This window comes from Stenella coeruleoalba (genome assembly GCF_951394435.1).
Source record: "Stenella coeruleoalba genome assembly, chromosome: 4".
NCBI classification, from domain to species: Eukaryota; Metazoa; Chordata; class Mammalia; order Artiodactyla; family Delphinidae; genus Stenella; species Stenella coeruleoalba.
The window spans coordinates 43,105,038-43,127,474 of NC_137149.1; the positions used below are offsets into that span (position 1 = coordinate 43,105,038).

Consider the following 22,437-nt stretch of genomic DNA (forward strand, 5'->3'; position numbering starts at 1 on the left):
TATGAACAAGTTGACAGGACACTGAATCACAAGGTTTAAAGTTTTAATGTGACCAGGGCGCATGATTTTTGCTGGTTAATATACGTAAGCCAAGTTGGACTGACAGCACCACCAGCCACAGGAGATAAGGAATCTCTAAACTCTAAATGTGATGTTTCTTTTAAGGTGGAAAATGCATTAACATTTGCATGCAGATTAGGAACGTCAGATTTCCTTAGGGAATTGACTCCATTTATCCCTACTGTTTTTTGCCCCATAGCCCATGAAATTGCTTTCTTAATTATTTGGAACCACAAATGCAATTTATTCTTTAATACTTCTACTACATAATATTTTACAAATGCAAGGAATCTTACAATTAACCTAATCCGAGAGCTCTTAACATGAGACGTCCCTCTCCGTTCTCCAAGCAGTGCAAGAAAAACCCAAAATGCTAAGCAAAACTGAATTTTTCTGTGCATGCTCATTTGGGGCATTTTAAAATTCTCACATAGCTCAGGAGCCACCTCGTATCCTGATTCCCCCATCTAGTAATGATATAGCATAGCTGATGGCCAGATAGGGAGGGTGACTTGTCTAAAATCAGTGATTTGTGAGGCCAGACCCAGGCCCAGGTCTTCCTTCCCCTGGTGCGAGGTCCTTCCCACACTGCACATTGTCTTCTGCCCCAGGAATGAGCTTCTGGAATGCTAGGACTGTATCCGCTATAAGCACTTCCAAAGTATACTACTGGGGGTCGCAAATGAAACCCCACGGTGAACCCTTCTTTAAAGCAAAGACATTCACATGTACAGGCCAGGAAACAAAGCAAGCCACTTCCCCACAGGGTCTTCTGGAAAACAACTTCCCACCTGCACGGAGCAGATAGATACGTGGATCAGACCTGTAAAGGATGTGCTGCAGGAACAGAGATTTTCAAACTGGTAGGGAACCCTGGGAACCCTAGAGTTTCTCCAAGGTACCTTGGGGGCAACCCAGGATCACAGGTGTTCTCCGGCCTTGAACCAGTCTCTTTGCTTTAGTCTGCTGCACACACGTAACAGGCGCTGCTCTAGTAGAGCTCTGTGGAGGTGAGCCAATGCCAGAGAACATGGCTTGTGTACCCATGGCAACCTCTGGGAAACAGTGACATTCCTCTCTGTCAAACAGATGCCCCCATCAGTTTGCTTGAAGACCCAGCCCCTCCTGAGTCCTTCTGTGATGCTGGTGGTCCTGGGTGTCCCAGGCATGGTCCCAACTACATCCAACGACAACACTCACTGGCAGGTGATCCCTGTCCTTTGGCTGCCAGTTGGCCCTGACCCTCTGGCGAAGCTGATCCTTGCTGTACTGGCTAAAAACCCATCCCAAGACTTTGGAGCAGAGATGATCTCCCTTCCCGTGGTTTACAGTAGCACTGTCTTACAGAAATCTATCTCAAGCCACATAAGTAATTTCAAATTTTCTAGTAGTTCCATTTAAAAACATGATTAGTTTAAAATTAATTTTAATATGTTTTACTTACTCCGAATATATGCAAAGTAGTATCATTTCAAGGTATCATCAGTGTAAATATTAATGAGCTATTTACAGTCTTATTTTCATACTAAGAGTTCAGAAGCCGGTGTCAATGCCCTTTAGTTCAGACAAGCTACAGTTCAAGTGCTCCATGGACACACGTGGTTAGTGGCTCCCGCACTGGACAGCACAGGCCCAGAGGCGGCAGATAACCCTGCCCACTCTCACCCCGGAGCAATTCCATTTCCCCCAAAGCCTCAAGGCCTCTATCTGTTTCCTTAATGCCCCCTCCTTCCCAGCATCCCCTGTCACAAAAACACAGAATGGGCGTCCTTCACGCTCAGGACCACAATATTCATTTTTCCCTTGGCTTCCCTGTGTATCTCTAATTAAGCGGCTCTTAATCAGGGTGAGTGAACATCACAAATGCCTGTACAGCACAACCTAAGCATCTTTACTTGACAAGCCCCGACATTAACCTTCTGCTGCTCACACCTCATCTGGGAGCCCATGGGACCCCACACTAGGAAATTCTATCTCAGATCTAATAGGTTCACTGCTGGTGAGAACTTTGAATCCATTACGGTCCATCTCAGAAAGCACGTGGAAGAACCGGGGTCTCACTTCTGCCCCACACTTTTTATGGTTCCCAAGTGTCACACTCGTTCTACTGCATCCCAGTCCTTTGCCTTTGTCTTTCCTGGCCAGCTCATAGAAGGCTTCTGGTGGAAACCGTCTCAGCCTCTGGGTCGCCTGCATCCTCATGGTGGAGGGGGCCGTGGACAGGATGTGACCACTGGTTGGCTTGCGAGCTGGACCCAGGCACTCAGAAGCTGCTCACCCCTCCCCTGCCCGTGGAACGTCCGTTCTGCCCACCCATCCCACACTATGACTGGGTTCAAGGATGCAATCTTGAGAGAGTAATGTGTAGTTGAGACCATCTGAATGGGCTACATAACTGAATCTAGTTGAGACCACTACATAAACTTTTAAGATTCAGGCAGGTGGGTGCGGAGATCTACTCATCTTGCAGCTGCTCAAGACAAGCCTCGTAAGTAAGTTTCTTCCTTCTTAAACCTGCCACCGTCCCATCTGGAGGGCTCCGCCTCTTTCTCAGTCCCTCCTTGCCCCCAAGTTTCAGATATCACTTGGGTCCCTCCTAAGGCTGCGAAGCAATCCCTCAGCAAGTTCCAGGGCTCCAGAGCTGTCTGTGGTACGGATGCTGCACAAACACAATACTTCTTTACCAAAAAAAAAAAAAGAAAAAAGAAAAAATGCTGCTTCCACTCCATAGATCAGACAGGACCCCTGAGTACTGTGACTAGTTCCTCGTATTGCCTGGTGGGTATTAGCCATCAGCACGCAGGTGGCACAGAGCCCCGAACAGAGAACACGCAAACTGGAAGCCTCGGCTCAGCCTTGGTGCTCACCAAAGATGACCGTACCGTGACCAACACCAGCTCTGAGAGCTTCCAAACGAACAGATTCTACCCTAACATTCTCCATTGTGTCTACCTGCTTCTTCTCAGCCCTGAAGGAGTGCACAGCTCAAAGCAGGTTGTAAAATGATGTCATGATGGCAGTGGGTTCTGTTTGTTGCACGAATCCTGGTGACTTAAACCTGACCTAGTCTTCGGGTCATTCAACAATATTCAACCACCATGTTAAGCGCCTACAGGGTGCCAGGTGCTGTGATCATGATAGAAAGGAGTAAGACCTCTTGCTTGAGAAACCACGGTCTTCTCCTGCCCTCCATGAGACTTCAGTGTGGACAATAGTGACCCCTTTGTCCTTCCAGAACTGAGGGAGGATCTGCTGAGATGGGGCCTGAAAGGCACCGAGCACTGGATTGGACAGCTCCAGGAGGCCGGTGAGTTCTCCTTGCCCTGAGCTCGGAGGGTGGTCCGGCCACCTTTTTCATGCCCTGCTCCATTTCTCACTGTATCTTTCCATGCTCTGTTCCATAACATAATAGTTGCCTCTTAAGGTACAGCAGTGGGAGGGAAATATGTAAGCAGGCAGATGAGAAAGTTATTTTCATGGCAGAAGACTGTTTCTCAGCATCTGACTCTGTGGGTCTTCCTGGAATGACAGGGACTGTCTGTCAGCCTCTCTGTGCTCAGCCCCTAGACCTTACAGTGTCTTCTTATCTGGGACTTACTTTAAATTTCATGTGATGATGGAAATTAAGAAATGTTGCAGCAAGAGCGAATTCTGACCCCTTGGTTATACCACCAGGTTACAAAGTAGTTTGGTTTTGTTTTTGGTTCTTCGTGTGTGTGTGTGTGTGTGTGTGTGTGTGTGTGTGTGTGTGTGTGTAACTTCTCTATGAGTTTTTTGATGTCTGAAGCTACACAAGCAACATAAAATAAGAAAAGTGCCTTGTGCAGGATCCATCTATAACAGACTCATCTTCCTCATCTTTGACAAGCTATTTGTTCCTAACTGGTTTCTTTTAATACATATGTAGGTTCTGAACCAAGCCAGGCAAAGTGCAAGTTCACTTTTGGAATGTTCTCTCATAAAATGGATAGAGAACTTAAAAACCCCAGTTGTTGGCAGGTGATTTATCAGATCTGTGACAAATTTAAGTGCTCCTGGAAAGATTTTGCTGATAATATCTATTTGACAACTCAATTAAGTTAGGTCTCTTAATTAAAAAATGTACCACGGGCTTCTCTGGTGGCGCAGTGGTTAAGAATCTGCCTGCCAGTGCAGGGGACACGGCTTTGATCCCTAGTCCGGGAAGATCCACCTGATGCAGAGCAACTAAGCCTGTGTGCCACAACTACCGAGCCTGCGCTCTAGAGCCCGTGCTCCACAACTACTGAAGCCCACGCACCTAGAGCCCGTGCTCCGCAACAAGAGAAGCCACCGCAACGAGAAGCCCACGCACTGCAACTACGAGTAGCCCCCGTTCACTGCAACTAGAGAGGGTCCACGTGCAGTGAAGAAGACCCAACACAGCCAAAAAAAAATGTATCACACCTTTCATCTTCTAAATTGTGTTCCTGCCATTTACTGGGGACAGAATCTCCCCAAAGTGCGAAACTATATTAAAAAGTATTTTTGATAAAGATATTTTTATTTCTGATATAAAATAGGCATTTAGTATGTTGTAAATCACTCTACTATATGTAAAACAATATTATTATAATGCAGTTCTTGCTAAAATATTATGTAATGTTAATTTTGTTCATAGTTGTTAATTTTTCTGCCAAAAGTATTCGAATTTTAGGTTGGTTTGTTTTAAAAGGCTTTAGAAAAACCTTTTAGTCAAGTCTTATATTCAGGTTATTTTAATTTCTACCTGATGTTTTCTAGTTTCTTTGACCAGATGCAACACTATAGGATTATTAACATTAAACCTAAAATTAAGTTATAGACTTAGAAGTATTATGGTGTAAGCATTAAAATTAGAGAGTAAAATGTTCAGAACAGGTTTTTCTATATGAACAAATGTTAGAAGGTGAATCATTATTTTTTCCTAAATGTCAGGTTAAATTTGTTATTGTACTTAGAACTCTTATTAATAAAAAATTACCCACACACAGAGTTAGCCCTCTTGGACACTTAAAGTGTTTACCTGGAAATGTGATTAACTAAGAGCATAAATAGTGTTAAGTGTCCCCCTGTGGAGATGCCCACAGTGTCCCCCATTGACCCCCAGTGGCACTCTTTTATACTCACAGGGTCTGGGGGTCTCTGTACTAAGAATGACTTAATCTGTTAATTTGTGCATTAAATCAACACTGGTCAAAGTGAAAGAGATTATTCACATTTTTACTAAAGCTATTAGTTTTATAAGTAGAATAAAACAATATTCAAGTTCAATTTAAAGTCCTACCAACACTGGGCTTCTAAATACATAACTTTAGTAAATTAAACATTACTTAAAACATAACTTTAATTGTTTCTTTCCAGGCACAAAAGACTTCCGTCTACACCAAATTCCTGAGAGGATGAGGGGCAGGTAGGCAAACCAAGTGGAATGCCTGACAAGTCCTGATAAAACACAAACTTAGACAGTTTGAAAAGTGTGAACTTCTTGGATGTGCTGGCATGACACCGGGTGTGGAAGAGCTAGTGGCATTTTGCCCTGAGAAGGGCGTTTAGGGCAGTGCTCAGTATGTTACACTAACCTGAAAATGTTGGCGTCTGTCCTTCACCTCCACCCTTGTACCGCACACGCTTCACTGCTCTGCCCTCTCCAGTTCTTCAGCCTGTGGCACCAAATGAGTGCTCAGCAGAACCACGTGTGGCCTCGGTTTCCTTGGCCCACGGCTTCATTCCCCAGCCCCCCTGCAGTTAGGTGGGGCCCCGTGACTTGAGTTCTGGCCAGTGGAATGTGGGTAGACAGGTGTGCACATCACTTCCACTCCTGGCCTTTACAGCCTCCTGTAAGACCCTTGATGGTCGCTCACTTGACCCATCTACCTATCACCCACTGGAGGAGCCAGTGGTGAAATCCAAAGCCCAATAGGATGACGGAACCATTACAGAGTGCCCAGCCCTCACTACTCCATCACTTCTACATTGGACTGAGCTGTTAGAAATGTTTTTCACCGAAATTTGGGCTTGTTTGTTATAGCAAATGGTGTCACTTACCCTAACTAAAAAAGCCTTAGCCAGTTAAGACCCCCAACATTTTCCATTGCAAGCCTCCTCTACAAATAGCCTAACCTGCTAGCTTTGACCAAACAAAGGCAAACTCACTTTTCTCGGGAGCAAGTATACACATAAATAACATAGCAGACTAAGACTTACTGAAGCCAACAGGATGGCACTAACATAAACCAGGATTTTAAAAGACATCTTCATTCAAAGATCAGAATTTCTCTATTCATGATCCAGCAATCCCACTCCTGGGCATATATCCGGAGAAAAGTATAATTTAAAAAGATACATGCACCCCAGTGTTCATTGCAGCACTGTTTACAGTAGCCAATACATGGAAACAACCTAAATGTCCATCGACAGATGAACGGAGAAAGAAGATGTGGTAGATATATACAACAGAATATCACTCAGCCACAAAAGAGAATGAAATAATGCCATTTACAGCAACATAGGTGGACCTAGAGATGATCATACTAAGTGAGGTAAGTCAAAGACAAAAATCGTATGATATCGCTTATATGTGGAATCAGAAAAAAAAGATACAAATGAACTTATTGACAAAACAGAAATAGACCCACAGATATAGAAAACAAATTTATGGTTACTGAAAAGGAAGAGGGGGGAGGGATAAATTAGGAGGATGGGATTAACATATATACACAACTCTATACAAAATAGATAACCACAAGGACCTACTGTATAGCACAGGGAACTGTACTCAATATTTTGTAATATCTATAAGGGAAAAGAATCTGAAAAACAATATATATGTTCAGATATATATATATATATATATATATATATATATATATATAACATGACATTGTAAATCAATTATACTTCAATTTAAAAAATTATTTTTTAAAAAGAATTTCTGTATTCATAAAAGGATGCATAAAATGGCATTTGAACCCAGAAAAATCACTACAAAATGCAATGCAATATAGCTCAGATAAACACCCTTGCTGCCTGCTCTTCATCCATGGGTCTATAAAGCCTTGGTAGTCATTAATAGGCTTAGCTGATAGGTTCATAAGCCTTTCAAAAGCTTCACTACCAACTGAATTTTCCTCATCTACAAAACATATGTTCATAATCAGTTTAAACCACGAATTCAAGCATGTCTCTAGTGCTAAACTATTTACGTAAACTACTCTCAGGGAAACGTGCATCAGATAAGGAGTTAAGACTAAGTGGATGTAAGATCTCGGTACCCTCTCCAAGAGTTATGTGCACAGGGTGGCTGGTAAAATGGGTTGTGAGCACCAGCTAACAGGTCCAGGCTGTTCTTTCTGGAGGAGACTGCAGATTTAAATCAACATGCAGGGCCTTCCTGGTGGCACAGTGGTTAAGAATCCGCCTGCCAATGCAGGGGACACGGGTTTGAGCCCTGGTCCGGGAAGATCCCACATGCCGCAGAGCAACTGAGCCCGTGCGCCACAACTACTGAGTCTGCGCTCTAGAGCCTGCGAGCCACAACTACTGAGCCCGCATGCTACAAGTACTGAAAACCACCCGCCTAGAGCCCGTGCTCCGCAACAAGAGGAGCCACCGCAATGAGAAGTGCACGCACCGCAACAAAGAGTAGCCCCCGCTCGCCGCAACTACAGAAAGTCCGCGCACCGCAACAAAGAGTAGCCCCGCTCGCCGCAACTAGAGAAAGCCCGCGCACCGCAACAAAGAGTAGCCCCCGCTCGCCGCAACTAGAGAAAGCCCACGCACAGAAACAAAGACCCAGCACGGCCAAAATAAATAAATTAAATAAATTTAAAAAATAAATCAAGATGCAAAGGTAGTTGGTGAAAATGTACATTTACATAATTTGTATGTGGTCCCTAGAACTTTCACCAGAGCCCCATGTGGAAGAGATCTTATGTTGGATTACAGACAGAGGTATTCCACTGCAGTTGGTTGAAGCTTGTCTTCTCTCTTTGATCTAGGTTTTCTGTGGATTGTTTTTATGCTTTAGAGCTTCCTGATTCTGATTTCTAAAATGAAATTTGATTCTTCTCTTGACAGGAAAATCTCACTAATTCAAACAAATTAAGAAACTTCTGGTTATTTGGATAATTTGACTCAGTTTACCTTTTAATCAAGAAAAATGTTTAAGGAGCCAACTCATTGCATGGAAAATGTTTAAATATACATTGCATTAGCATAGTAGGTGTGCTCTGTTCTGATAGCTGACAGGTTAGTGGAAAAATAAAAAGAAGAGACTCATGCCTTAGACATTTTATTTTAACTTAAAGTATATAAATACAAATATGTTTGACCATCATTTGATGCAAAGCCGAGGTCCTTTATTGGATATCAGTCCACTGGCTCGAATGGAGGTGAGTTAAGATAGCATACAAGGTAAAAAAAAAAAAAAAACAAAAACCCACAAAAAAGCTCCTCACTTATTTAGAGGCAGACTTGTGTCAACCATCCCATCACCAAGCCACAAGATTAGGGTAGATGAAAATGGCCACATGGGCTCACAGAGGGACACTGTCTACACAGAACGCGGTTACTTCAGAGAAAGAACTTGATGATCATAAACTCTGCCTCAGGAAAAATGGAAGGACCTTGCTTATTTGATTCTTCAGTGGTTGGAATGGGGAGAGGGCTAGAATTTTCTCCAGCTACACACGACTCACCACCCTCATCCCCAAACTTTGGGAATAACTGCCTCTGTCAGTCAGGTTCTCTGAAGAAACAGAACCAGTAAGTGGTGAGATAGAGACAGAGATAGAGATAGAGACAGAGATAGAAGAGATGGAGACAGAGATAGAGACAGAGACAGAGCTAGAGCTACAGCTAGAGATAGAGATGGAGAGGGAAAGAGAGAAGGAGAGAGACTGATTTTAAGGAACTGCGGGCACTAGCAAGTTGGAAATCTCAGGGCAGGTTGGAAACTCAGGCAGGAGTTGACGTCACAGTCCTGAAGCTGAATTTCTTCTTCCTGTGGAAATCTGGTTTTGCTCTGAAGACCTTTCAGCTGATTGCATGAGGGCCACCCACATTATTGAGGGTAATCCCCTACACTGAAAGGGTTCACATGTAGGTGTGAACCACATCTACAAAGCACCTTCACAGCAACACCTAGATGAGCATTTCATCAAAGCACTGGCTACCACAGCCTGGCCAAGTGGGCACAGAAGACTAACCATGACTCAGCCACGCCAGCTATGTTCCCCCATAGAATGGGTATGCCCCGTAGTTGTGCTGGAGCAGAGCGCATCTGAGCGGCCCTGTCACCACCATTAATGGCAATGGCAACTCCTGACAGCCTGAGCCCCCAGCCAAGTCATCGGGGTCCAGTTAATTCGAGGACGGGAGATCACACGTCGTCTCTGAGGACAACCGACCTTGAATGATGGCCCTGAACAACCTCCCAAATCAACTTATGTTCGGTGTGTGCAAAACTAAAAGGCAAATCAATATATGCCTTTTGCAAAGATTTCCATCAAAAACGACAGAACTAAATTGGTTTGTCACGCGCAAGGTTAAGTGTTGCTTCTCTGAAGAATGTACTTTAGCAAGCCCATCTTCGAGCCGCCTGGTTTGGTTAAATATGTTCGCTGTCCTTTGACATTGGAATGAACGGTACCCACCCGCTCCTTGGCTCATATCTTCCTTTGGCTGGTGTGGGTGAGGATGTGGGGACCCAAACGATGCAACTGCCTCAGGTCCTGGAGTTCACCATATCCTTCTGGAGCGGCTGCAATGAGTCTGTCCAAATTTAGTACTTGAAAGAATGCTTTTTTTTTTTGCGATACGCGGGCCTCTCACGGTTGTGGCCTCTCCCTTTGAGGAGCACAGGCTCTGGACGCACAGGCTCAGCGGCCATGGCCCACGGGCCCAGCTGCTCCGCGACATGTGGGATCTTCCCAGACCGGGGCACGAACCTGTGTCCCCTGCATCAGCAGGCGGACTCTCAAACACTGCACCACCAGGGAAGCCCGAGAGAATGCATTTTAACAACCCCTTCAGGTAGCCACAGTCCTGTACCTTTCAGTTTCACGGAGCTCTACCTTCTGCTGTTCAACTCCTCCATGAACATGACTAAACCCTTTGGTTTGGTTTTTTATAAAGGGATGGATGCTTCAGACATTTGGAAGCCAAGCTGGCTTTATTAGAACTTATCAAAAGTATGCTCCCTGCCTCCAAGTATATAATCAAGTATTCCAGAGGGCGAGCCCCCTTTCCCGTATTTAAAATACAATTCGATCACCCTTGGTGCGGTTTTGCCCTTCATTTCAGCTGTCAGCACGTGACTGTGCAGTCCTCCTTTAATTGATTGGAGCAGCTTCCCTGCAGGACTGACACACATCGGCTTGCATGAGAATTCATGATGGCACTCACTCGCTCTTCCAGAAAAGAGCTCAGAAAAATGCTGCACAGGAAGCAATTCTTGGAAAAGCATCTGGGACCAGTCTGGCCCTTGCAGCCTTCCGCCGGCCACATGTTCACACAGATCCGTGCCGGGGGATTCTGTTTCCCTGTTAGGCCACATGCAGCCAAGCCCGTGACTGGGCAGGCTGGCCCTTAAATCATGTCAAGTGCTTTTAGAGGAAGCAGGCTCTCACGTTGCACAGGAGCAGGGAGACCTCTGGGGGCTCCTGAAGCTCGGAATCCTTGACCAAGACGCAAGTCGGATAAAGGCTCAGGGCCCTGTGGCCTCCCTGACGATGGGACGGGGCTGGGAGGGGGCCGCTGGGCCTGAGAGTAAGATGGTCCAGCAGCTGTGTTGCCACCACTGTTAAATCCAGGCAGGCAACATGGCCAAGGTACCTGTGGAGTCCCGGAGTTTGTTTCCTCCCCTAAGACGTTCCTGGAAAGCGTCATTTGTCTCTGCTGTTCATTTAAGGAACACTGGCCTTGAGGATGTTTGAATCCCATTTTTTGGTCTGCACCAAGGTGCATGTGATCGCACAGACACTCCCATGAGAACGAGAATCAACACCACCCCATTTTGTTCTGCCATGTGACAAAGGAAGGCTCAGCTATTGACCATGGCCTCCCGCAAACGAGGGGCAGAGAATGGAACTAGGAGCAGAGTGGAGGGGGATTTTTTTTCCTGTATATACTTTGATCTCACTTGAATTTTTAAGAGAATATTAAAAAAATTTAAACAAATTTCTTTCATTGACATACTCTTCCACCCCTTTCCCAACACTCTCCTCACCAAAAAAAACGCAAAAAGACAGAACCTGTAATACTATAAATTAAAAATTCTAGTTCCTGGGCTTCCCTGCTGGCGCAGTGGTTGAGAGTCTGCCTGCCAATGCAGGGGACACGGGTTTGTGCTCCGGTCCGGGAAGATCCCACATGCTGCGGAGCGGCTGGGCCCGTGAGCCATGGCCGCTGAGCCTGCACGTCCGGAGCCTGTGCTCCGCAACGGGAGAGGCCACAACAGTGAGAGGCCCACATACCGCAAAAACAAACAAAACAAAACAAACAAACAAAAAACCCTCCTATCCTTGTCACTAAATACCTACAACTCATCACCCACTTGTGACCTTGAATGATCCACTGGCTTACATGTCCCCTGGACTATTTATTCTCTATAAATGCATTTTGTCTCCTCTACTGGAGATTGTTAAAGTAGGAAATGTTCTCTCTCCCATGTAAATCTCATAATTCCTAACCCAGTGTTATGCATCTGTGACAGGTGTTCAGTAAAACTTGCATGCCCTAAACAAGACACCTAAATCAGATCTAATAAACTAACTTCTTCTAGGCAAGAACATTTTCCTTGAAAAAAAATCTAGAAATACAATCATGGCACTATTCTTAAGAAGTTTTGTTACATTTTGTTTTAAGAAAATCCTCCTCCTACACTGTTGGTGGGAATGTAAACAGGTACAACCACTATGGAGGTACCTTAAAAAACTAAAAATAGAACTACCATATGATCCAGCTATTGGGATGTATCTGGAGAAAACCATAATTTGAAAAGATACATGCACTCCAATGTTCACTGCAGCACTATTTACAATAGCTAAGACATGGAAGCAACCTAAATGTCCATTGACAGAGGAATGGATAAAGAAGATGTGGTGTATATACAATGGAATATTATGCAATCATAAAAAAGAATGAAATAATGCCATTTGCAGCAACATGGATGGATCCAGAGATTATCATACTAAGTGAAGTAAGTCAGAAAGAGAAAGAAAAATGCCATATGAGATCACTTATATGTGGAATCTAAAAAAAAAATGATACAAATGAACTTCTTCACAAAACAGAAACACACTCACAGACTTTAAAAACAAACATGGTTACCGAAGGGGAACGGTGAGGGGAGGGATAAGTTAGGAATTTGCGATTAACATATACACACTACTATATATAAAATATATAATCAACAAGGAACTACTGTATAGCACAGGGAAATCTTCTCAATATTCTGTTACAGAACCTATATGAGAAAAGAATCTGAAAAAGAATGGATATATGTATATGTATAACTGAATCACTTTGCTGTACACCTGAAACTAAGACAACATTGTAACTTAACTATACTACAATATAAAATAAAAATTAAATTAAAAAAAAGTAAATCATTAAAAAAAATAAAATCCTGCATGTCTTTCACCTCACCTTCTTTTTTTTTTTTTTTTTTTGCGGTAGGTGGGTCTCTCACTGTTGTGGCCTCTCCCGTTGCGGAGCACAGGCTCCGGACGCGCAGGCTCAGCGGCCATGGCTCATGGGCCCAGCCGCTCCGCAGCATGTGGGATCTTCCCGGACCGGAGCACAAACCCGTGTCCCCTGCATCGGCAGGCGGACTCTCAACCACTGCGCCACCAGGGAAGCCCTCACCTCACCTTCTTTATTAAGCTCTAAAGGGGGTGGGGTTGAGAAATCAAAGACTTCTTACAAACTAAAACAAGATCCCAAATCATCATTATTGTTGAACCTTAAAAGCCCAGCCATTCCAATGGTACACTAAACATCAGACAAAATCTGATTTCTCTCCAGCTCTAAGTTCCTAATTGAGCCTGGTCTTTAAATGTACAACCTATTATTTTAAGTCTCATTTATCATAATAAAAAAATGACTAGACCTTCAAGCACAGTCAGTTCTAGGTAATCTGCATACCCAGGAGACCAGTGGGTTTGAAACCAGATGATCTAAATATCTTTTTGTTTTTCTTCTAGGTCATAACTTTATGCTTACATTCTATATGGAGATATAGGGTGACTTTAGCTATATAAAAACAATAACAAAAAAATCTTTGCCCAGGGAAAAAAATCTGAAAACCAGCCTTTGTTCTTTGGGTGGAGAATGGACCCTTTTTAAAATTTCTGTTTATGACCCTTTGTAAAATTTTTGTTCCTGTATATTTCATATGAACATATTCTACCTGAAAACAGATACAAATAAAAGTATGTCTGTTGTGCTTGCAATGCATGACAGGACCAAAAATGATAAACTACTCACTTACATTGTCAGCCATAGCATGTTCAGTCAACAAGGCTCCTGCTGTTCTCCAAGTACCAGGAACCCAATTGGCAACAACGAAGCAGACACCACCTCCCTCCCAGCCAACCATTTCCCTTGCCCTCCTTCTTGCTTCCCTGTCCTGCCAGCTCCCATTTGGCTGTACGGTCTGAAATGAGCAAGCTTCCTGTCTCTGGGTCTTAGGCTTTTCATCTATACAATGGAAGTATGAAATTGGATGATTATTTCTGACCAGACGATCGTCCCTAAATGACAAGTTCCCTAACACCAATGGCCTAATGCCAATTCGCAGTAAAGAGATTAGGCAAAGGGTTTCCGTATAGAGAGCTGCTGACACGAAATCAATATTAAAAAGAGTGACTCTGCTACCTAATTAGGCAGAAGGCATTTGACAGACATTTGACAAACTCCTCAAAAAGGAAACAGATGGGAAAACAATCAACTTCACTAGTGATCAGAAATATATATGAAAGTAATGAGACACAATTAATTCAACCTTAAAAAATTCCCGACACATTACTGGTGGTGGCATAAACCATTTCAGGACCTTCTGGTAAATTGATAATTCTTTCCAAAACTTTGAGAATGATATTTTTGACTATTGACTCCATTTGGGGAAAAGAATTCTAAATGTCTGAATAAGCCTAGTGAAAAATTGGAAATAAAAATACGGAGGGATGTTAGTTTCCATGTGATTCCACCCATTTTCTCCATGAAGTATGAGGTCACTGGCTGACGGAGGACGGTTCAGGGTAGAAATTTGAGAAAGAGAAGAGAAAGTATGCAAATAGGAAGGGCATTTACTCTGTCAGGAGTGTGGTGTGTTTGTAGATCTGTGGATATACATTTAAAGCAAGTCCTGTCGGCACAGTTGCAACGTTTTCTAGAAGCAGTTAGTTACTCTGATATGGTCATGAGAAGATGGAGTAACCAGAAAGTGGTGCAGACAGATTTGGGATTTTGCCAGAAGAGAATCAAGACGGGAGAGGAGAGAAAGGGGAGGTTGATGACACAGCACTGTGGGTGCTCACAGAGTGAAGATGAGACGGTTCTGAGAGCATGTTTGGGGGGTGCTGAGCTGGGGAAGGAAAAGCAAGGAGACGGCTTGCTGTAGTTTGTCAGGAAGGCCCCATCGGAGGAGGAAACACAGGCAGAGATTTGGAAGATATGAAGGAACTAGCCACCCACTAAGAGGATGCAGAACATCCGGCTGAAAGGCAAGGCACGTGCAAAGACGCCACTGCCAGGAAGGAGCATATGGAGGGTTTCTAGGAACTAACAGGCCAGCAGGGGCAGGGTAGGGAGGTGTGCAAGAGTTTATCCATTTATGCACACACCAAATATTTAATGAGCACCTGCTACGTACGTTCTAGGCACTGTCCCAGGCTCTGGGGATACGGTATGGAAGAGGTGAACAGAATAGAGTCCCAGCCCTTAAGATATTTAGTCTGATAAACAGGATAACAAATGTTTACCAGAATACCAATAAACGTGTCACACAGAAAAATGAAACAACGTAAGGACTAGGGAGAGGGATCCTAAATTAGAGAGCGTGGCCAGAGATGGAGATGACATTTGAGCAAAGACCAAGTTACATGAGGAATAAGCCATGCAGAAGAACGGTCCAAGCAAAGAGAACAGTCAGATGCCAAGGGTGTGCAGCGGGACATCGTGTGGTGTGTTCCAGAAAGAGCGGAGAGGCAGCTGCCGTAACTATTACAGTCCTTGAGGCTACTGCGTACCCCCTTCCTCATTCTCTTCCCCAAGTTGAGGCATCTGCCTTGGTCCAGGTGACAGACAGCCTCCGCCAGGGGGAGGACAGTCCTGACAGAGAGAAGTGGACAGATTTGATACACATGCTCACAGTAGAACACGTGGATTTACCTGTAAGCAAATAGGTTCTTTAGGGAGACTTGTCTGTCCCTGTTATTGCAGGGAAGCACTCATTTCTGAAGTCAGCTGTTAATTTCAGAGCAGACGTTCATTTCTACTCTGCTTTATTTCTATTGCACAAGTTATATCTGGAATGGCTCTTTAAAGAAATGCAGTTCCTTGCAAGCTTCCCCAGTATTCAGTCACTTTACACCGCAGTAGCCTTGTGGCATTCAGTGAGCACGTCACAATCAATCGCCCTCCCAGAAGCCTGCTGCCCAAATCTCATGAGGCCGAGCTTCTGGGTCAGCCAACCTCCAATAGGATTTTCGAACATAGACAACCTCCCCTTCCCAGGATATATCAATTAAATTATTAAAATATTAAATATTTTAAAACAATAATACAGGACTGATGGATTCCTGAAATAAATGCTAAAGAAATGTCAAACACAAGAAAACAATTATGTCCCCACCTTTTGGCTGCCCTTGTGGACTCTGAAGTTTCCTCCCACAGAATTAAGAAACAGAAGCTCGTCTCTCAAGCTGCTTCCTATAAACAAGTCATCACTCTACTTGAAAGGATGAAGAGACTTCTTTCACCTAAGCTACTGCCCTGGGAGTCTTCTCCATCCTCTCTCTTCTAGTTTTAAATGATTCAATATTTAGGTTTTTTTTTTTTTTTAATCCCACTCAAGAAGAACTTAGCTTTTAGGATTTTATTGTTTAATTTTTTAAAGTTTTTATTTATGTTTTATACAGTTTTAAAGGTTACTTTCCACTTACAGTTATTACAAAATATTGGCTCTATTTCCCGTGTTGTACAATACATCCTTGTAGCCCCTTACACCCAACAGTTTGGACCTCCCACTCCTCTACCCCTCTATTACCCCTCTCCCACCCTCCCCACTGGTAACCACTATGTAGTTTGTTCTCTTTAGCTGTGAGTTTGCTTCTGTTCTGTTATATTCGCTAGTTTGTTGTTTTGTTTTGTTTTTTTTAGATTCTACATGTAAGTGAGATCACACAGTATTTGTCTTTCTCTGTTTGTCTTATTTCACTTAGCATAATGCCCTCCAAGTCCACCCATGTTTTAGCAAATGGCAAAGTTTCATTTTTTATGGCTAATATTCCACTGTGTATATATATACATATATGCATACACACACATATTTATACACCACATCTTCTTTACCCATTCATCTGTTGATGGACACAGGTTGCTGCCGCATCTTGGCCACTGTAAACAATGCTTCTAGGAACATTGGGGTCTATGTGCCTTTTCCAATCAGTGTTTTATTTTTTAGGATTTTAAATTTTTATTCCTATTCTACCTAGGCTTACTGGGATACGTATAACATAAATAAGAAGGAAGAAAAAAGAAAAGGAAGCCCAGGGACACAAGGTGAAACTCCTTAGTTCCATGCAGGTGGAGGCCATCTGACTCGTGGTTCCATCCCCCAAAGCAGGCACTCCACATGCACTTGGCATTTGTGGAAAAGGAACATAGGAAGCAAGAGGCACACCAGTGTCCTACACCTGTGCCTGAAGGGGGAGCCACTGTTCTAAAATCTCCCAGGAGCCACCCAGAAGCGTTCAGTCCAATTGCTCAGGAAAAACTTCAACTAGAAGGAATATTTTATTCCACGTGCTCTCACTGAAAGGAAACTCTGAGATGTGATTAACCACCTCTACAATACCCTAATGGTAGCTGAAGGGATATATTTCGTTGCACAATCACAGAAAGCAAGGAGGGGAGAGGCATGGGAAGACTCGCCAGGAATCACTCCAGGTGTGCCGCCCACATAGCTCGGGACAAAGCCCAGGCGGATGGCAGAGTAGTACACAGGGGAAGATGGGTAATGTTTTAAATAAGTAGACTCTAACAACTCATACTGACTCTTTGTCATTCATGCCTTTTCAAAACAGTAACATTTTCTCAATTCCTCAATTGGTTTTAGCCAAAGTAGGTAAAGGGGGAAATCAAAACTGAAATTATAAATACCAGAAATTAAAAATGAGAACCCCGCATTTCAGGATAAATGCATTTATTAAAAAATAAGAATAAGGGGCTTTCCCGGTGGTCCAGTGGTAAAGAATCTGCCTTCTAATGCAGGGGACGCGGGTAATATCCCTGGTCTGGGAACTAAGATCCCACATGCCGCGGGGCAACTAAGCCCGCGCACCACAACTACTGAGCCCACGCGCCTCAACTAGAGAGAGAAAACCCGCACACCACAACTAGAGAAAGCCCTCATGCAGCAATGAAGACCCAACGCAGTCAAAAATAAATAAGTAAATAAATAAATTTTAAAAATAATAAATTCTTTTTAATTTAAAAAAAGTGAGAGGGACTTCCCTGGTGGCGCAGTGGTTAAGAATCTGCCTGCCAATGTTGGGGACACGGGTTCAAGTCCTGGTCCGGGAAGATCCCACATGCTGCGAGCAGCTAAGCCCCTGCACCACAACTACTGAGCCTGCGCTCTAGAGCCCATGAGTCACAACTACTGAAGCCCGCACGCCTAGAGCCCGTGCTCTGCAACAAGAGAAGCCACCACAATGAGAAGCCTGCGCACCACAACGAAGAGTAGCCCCTGGTGGCCGCAACAAGAGAAAGCCTGCGCGCAGCAACAAAGACCCAATGCAGCCCAAATAAATAAATAAATAAAAAAAAAAGCGAGAAAAAATGTTATTTGCTTTGTATGTATGTATATTGCTTTTATATTAAAAATAAATGTAGTTTTATTTTAATAAATAATGAGCAAGAAACCAATGTATACAATCGGACTCATTTGCTGATTCAGAATTTTTTTTTTTAATATTTATTTATTTTATTTATTTATTTAGGTTGCGCTGGGTCTTAGCTACAGCACATGGGATCCTTTAGTTGCGGCATGTGGACTTCTTAGTTGTGGCATGCGGACACAGTTCCTGCATGTGGGATCTAGTTCCCCGACCAGGGATCGAACCAGGGCCTCTGCATTGGGAGCATGGAGTCTTACCCACTGGACCACCAGGGAAGTCCCTTGATGATTCAGATTTAATCCAATACTTATTCCTTCTCTGTTCAGGTATCCCCAGAAGCCCTTGTCACCTTTAGTCTGAATCACACAAGATGTTCCTCACGTCACAGCTATTTCTCGCCCTTGAGCTTTTCATAGATATTTAATTACTGTTAAATTTGGTAATCTTGTTGGCTAAAGAATTATAAACTTGAGTTTTCCCATGCAAGTAAAAAAAGCAGCAATCTTGGTAATAAAGTTTAAGTTTCTGAAATATAAATAGCTGTCGCAAAGTGAATACACTTTGAATTCTACAGGAAAAAGTGAAGCCACCCACTGCAACTCACCGAGATAGTTGTATAAGCTGAAGTGTACAAAGTGAAGTATTAGGATTTGAAGAAAGCGGAGATAAATTAACAGCTGACAATAAAGAAACAAAAAAAAATTCAAAAATCTGACAGTAAGGGAAATTCTAGAAAAAAAAATTAAAAGCAGAGCAACATGCTCTTTCAGAAGGGCTCACTGCCCTGCAGGTTTTACTGTATGATAGTTCGGTGATATCATCGTGACACTAGTATTTCAAGAAAGTACACATAGCAAATGTTCAACCTTTGTTAAGTAAATAGAGAAAGAAATTTGTAGTGGTTAGGGGAGAAAGTACAATAGTTTTAAAAGTTCAAAAATACCAAAACAAAAGCAAGAGATTATGAAGGATCTCCAATGTGCCAGGCACTACTGGCATCAATAAGTGTACAATCTAAGACAGCAAACTATTAAAAGGCAGTGTTAAACACGCAACAGTAAAAGTGTATAAATGACACAGATAGCACAGACAAAATGATGCGATGAGAGCCACCAGATCTCCAGAATAGGTACCACATGAAGAAACTTTTAAAGAAACAAAGGGAGTTTGCCAAAAGGCAAGTGGAAGGAAGAAAGCAACAGAATGAGGTGTTTGATCTCTAGGGGGTTAGGTCCTCAGGTCAAGCAGGAAATGCAGTGAACAGAAAGCAGGCAAAAAAGAATTATTCATGGAAGTCCCTTAAATCTCTTGTCTCAAGCAAGCAGTGACAACTTTTAAGCTCTGACAGAGGAGGTGGCTTCACACTACATAATGCAGTTGTACAACAGTAGAAAGAAATATTTGGACTATTCAAGTTATTTCTCTCTTTTTTACTCTTCAGCACATCGAGTTGAATCTTCATGAATTAAAGGCTAGGACAGTGTGACTATTCAAACGTACAGTGGAGGCTGTGGGAGGTAAACCCCACTTTGCAGCTGATCAGATGACCCAGCCATCAACTCCTTTCCTCAGAGAACATGGCTGTATACCAGCCCTCACCATGAAGTCACCATCACCACCTCTGTTGGGTACCCTTGGCCCTCTGCAAACACCAGTTCACCTGTTCACTTCCGGGGTGGATTAGTGTGCTAGAGCTGTTACCCCAAATGGCTTAAACAACAGAAATTTATTGTCTCACAGTTCTGGGGGCCGGAAGTTCAAAATCGGGGTGTGAAAGGTGCTCCCCTGAAGACTCTAGGAGAGGATGTGTCCTAGATCTCTCCTGGCCTCCGGTACTTTCTTCACTTGTGGCAGCATGACTCCAATCTTCACGTGGCATCCTCCCTGTGTCCAGATCTGTCTCCAAATTTCCCCTTTTATAAGGACACTAGTCCAAGTGGATTAGGAGCCCACTCTACCCCAGTCTAACCTCAACTTAACTAATTGCATCTACAACAAGCCTACCCCCAAAGAAGTTCACATTCTGCAGTACTGGGTGTTAGAACTTCAACATATGAATTTCAGGGGGAAACAATTCAACCCATAATACTGGGTTTGCTCCCAAGCTTCTTTCTGCCTCCTTATCTATAATAAGTAATTAAATATTATACAAATGTGTAATTAAATATTACACAAACGGAGGAAATATGAACATAAAAAGAATGAGCATTGAAAACTAAGTCTAATGTTCTATAAAGACTTAGAAAAGGCCAGTCCATTGGATGAAGTACATGTGAGAAAGCTGTAAAAGTCTGGGGAGAAAAAAATCAAACTAAAAATCCAGAGCTCTGGGCTTCCCTGGTGGTGCAGTGGTTGAGAGTCCGCCTGCCGATGCAGGGAACACGGGTTCGTGCCCCGGTCCGGGAAGATCCCACATGCCGCGGAGCGGCTGGGCCCGTGAGCCATGGCCGCTGAGTCTGCGCGTCCAGAGCCTGTGCTCCGCAACGGGAGAGGCCACAACAGTGAGAGGCCCGCGTACCGCAAAAAAAAAAAAAAAAAAAAAATCCAGAGCTCTGAACTCTGTTTTGCTTCACTTCAAAGAAATCAAAATAAAGAACCAAAAATTATAGAGAATGCATCATGGGTGCTATTTATATCAATTATATATCTAATTGATGTTAAACTTCAAACAACTCATAGTAAAAAAATGTAAGCCTTGGCCGTACATCAAAAGATTGGTGAACGAATGTTTTATGTTCCTTGCTTTTAAATTTTATTTTAGGCAACACACTTACAGGTACAGAAATGAAGAGATGTCCACAATAAAATGTTAAGTGAGCAAGTCAAGTTACAAAATATGTGAAGAATTCCATACTACTGTGTTCTACCAGGTATAACAAATCTACACTATTAACAATCAGGAGAGGGTTATCCTTGGGATGAGTTGGGGACGGTAACCAGGAAACAAAGAGGGCTCTTCTGGGGGCCTGTTCTTTTTCTTGATCTGGGGCCTAGTTGCACAGATGTGTGCAGTTTATGAAAAGCCATCATGCTGTAGGTTTAGGTGCACTTTTCTGTATGCATAAAATTTTTTTTAATATTTTTAAATTAAAAAAATAGGAAATTCTGATTTAGTAGGTAGGGCCCAAGAATCTGCATTTGTAACAAACTCCCATGTGATGCCTGATGCTTTTGGTCCAAAGGCCATACCTGGAGTAACACTGAGCTAGGTCACTAGTGCCCAAGTGTACATGAGAATTTCCAGAAACAGCAGACAATGCATACCCCACTCCCCACCCCTCCACTGCCTCCTTCCTGTAGCTTTGATTGGGGTTACAGGTTTACTGAGTGATGCCCACTTTCCACTGTCTGCTGAACCCCATGCACACATTGGTCTGACATTCCAGAGCCTGCCATCTGCCCACAAGCTACTCCCCAAGTTCACGGTCTGACAACCTCCCGGACATGCAGGTCTCTGGCCTCACTGCTCACCAGGCCACATCCTACAAGCTCCTGTCTCAACTTGCATCACTCAGGCCTCTGCTTGTGCACCTGGAATGCTCTCCTCTGCTTCCTGAACTCTTCCACACCCGTAAAGTTCAGTTCAAATGTTCCTTCCTCCAGGAAGTCTTCTGCAATTTCCCCATCATGACTAATCCCTCCTCTCGACAGCCATGAGCACACTATTCATGCCGGACAGTCAGCATGGACCAGCCCTCCTGCATCATAGCTGACTGTGGAGGTGGAGGTCTCTGTGCTCAAGGTCAGCCTTTTGAGAGCAGGGGAACCCAGTCGACACCATCTCTGCCAAACAGCAACAGGTCTAGCTCACTACATACTTATAGGATGGAAATTCAAGAACTTGGAATCAGACAAGTCAGCTTTGAATCTGGTTCCATAATTTTTCAGAAATATGACCTTGGACACATCACTTAATATCTCTGAGCTATTCTCTGGAAGAACTAAAGAAGTGTGTAATAGGTGTCATGGGCTGAATGGTTGCCCCCCAAAAGATATGTCCAAGTCCTGACCCCGGGAATCTATGAATGTGACCTTATTTGGAAAAAGGGTCTTTGAAGATATAATTAAGTTAAGGATCTCGAGATAAGATCATACTGGATATAGGATGGGCTCTAAATCCAGTGACAGATGCCTTTATAAAAGAAAACAAAGGGAGATGTGAGCCAGAGACACAGAAGGCAGATGTGAAGATGGGCAGAGATTGGAATGATGCAGCCACAAGCCAAGGAACACCTGGAGACACCAGAAGCTG

At 43.5% G+C, this 22,437-nt stretch overlaps 1 protein-coding gene across 1 annotated transcript in view; it reads right to left on the bottom strand.

Annotated features, from left to right (window-relative positions):
• Window positions 1-22,437, bottom strand: part of PROM1 (prominin 1) — a gene marked incomplete at its 5' end in the record, with an annotated part of 89,948 nt that overhangs the window by 59,549 nt on the left and 7,962 nt on the right. The window lies entirely within an intron of this gene.